General features: G+C 32.6%; 1 long non-coding RNA gene across 1 annotated transcript in view; it reads right to left on the bottom strand.

The window, feature by feature from the left end:
* The window catches only part of LOC111089846, a 6773-nt gene that overhangs the window by 4605 nt on the left and 900 nt on the right, over positions 1-1268 (bottom strand). The window lies entirely within an intron of this gene.

Raw genomic sequence — 1268 nt, 5'->3', positions numbered from 1 at the left:
CTATAACATTACATATATATATTCTATGAAATACCATCAGCTTTCCAGGTAACGCATCGATGTCTATAACATTACATATATATATTCTATGAAATACCATCAGCTTTCCAGGTAACGCATCAATGTCTATAACATTACATATATATTCTATGAAATACCATCAGCTTTCCAGGTAACGCATCAATGTCTATAACATTACATATATATTCTACTAATATCGTTTCATGCATAAATAGTTCTCAAATATACTTTTTAGATAGGGAGATAAAAATTCAATTGTGCAATTATAGTCTTTGATTTAAAAGAAGGTTAATAAATGACCTTAGGTGTATCCACTACTATGGCCAACAACGAGTCTTTTGTTGACGTATTGGGTTTCAGTTTTGTTTTTACAAATATCTGCACTTCTACCTAAAGATGAAAACACCACCCTACAACGAAACGGAAAAGTTCTGGCTTAAAATAAGTATTTTCAGTATCAGAATGTACTCACTGTATTCTTTCTCTCGTTATTTTTCTAACTATCCGCCTATCTGAATAAAGTTTTTTATTATTATCTAAGACTAGCAGAATTACTGCAAGGAAGAGCCAGCCTGTGAAATTTGAAAAATTTGAAGCCCCAAGCAGTTCGTGATATAACCCCCCCCCCCCTACCGCTTGGTGTGAAATTGGTTGTTTCGCTCCAGTAGCCAAGACCCGGATCGTTCTGAAAAGTTATGGTGATATACGGGGTAAAATCCTTTGTTTTGGTGAGTGAGGTTTACGATGAGCTCCCCCCTCTCTCTCTACCCCCCAGACTTTATGCCGAAAAAACTGATATTGAATTAAAGTGATTTAAACCAGACAAGATGGGGAAAGGCGGATATCGTTAGGAGTAGTGTGGTGGAAACCGATCACAAAAACGCCGCTACTGTATTTATTAATTTATTTTGTTTTGGTGTTTAAATAATGACATTCAAACAAAAATGTACAAAAATAATACATATTTTATGGTGTATAGATACTGTATAAATTGTACTCAATATACCAGACGTATTTTTAATATTGCTATATAAACTATAAATAATATATCAGACGATTTTAATGTTGCTATATAAACTGTAGATAATACATCAGACGCATTTTAATGTTGTTGTATAAACTGTAGATAATACATCAGACGCATTTTAATGTTGTTATATAAACTGTAGATAATACATCAGACGCATTTTAATGTTGTTGTATAAACTGTAGATAATACATCAGACGCATTTTAATGTTGTTATATA

Source organism: Limulus polyphemus, unplaced genomic scaffold (genome assembly GCF_000517525.1).
Source record: "Limulus polyphemus unplaced genomic scaffold, Limulus_polyphemus-2.1.2 Scaffold7604, whole genome shotgun sequence".
NCBI lineage: Eukaryota > Metazoa > Arthropoda > Merostomata > Xiphosura > Limulidae > Limulus > Limulus polyphemus.
This window is presented reverse-complemented; position numbering and strand designations above follow the sequence as displayed.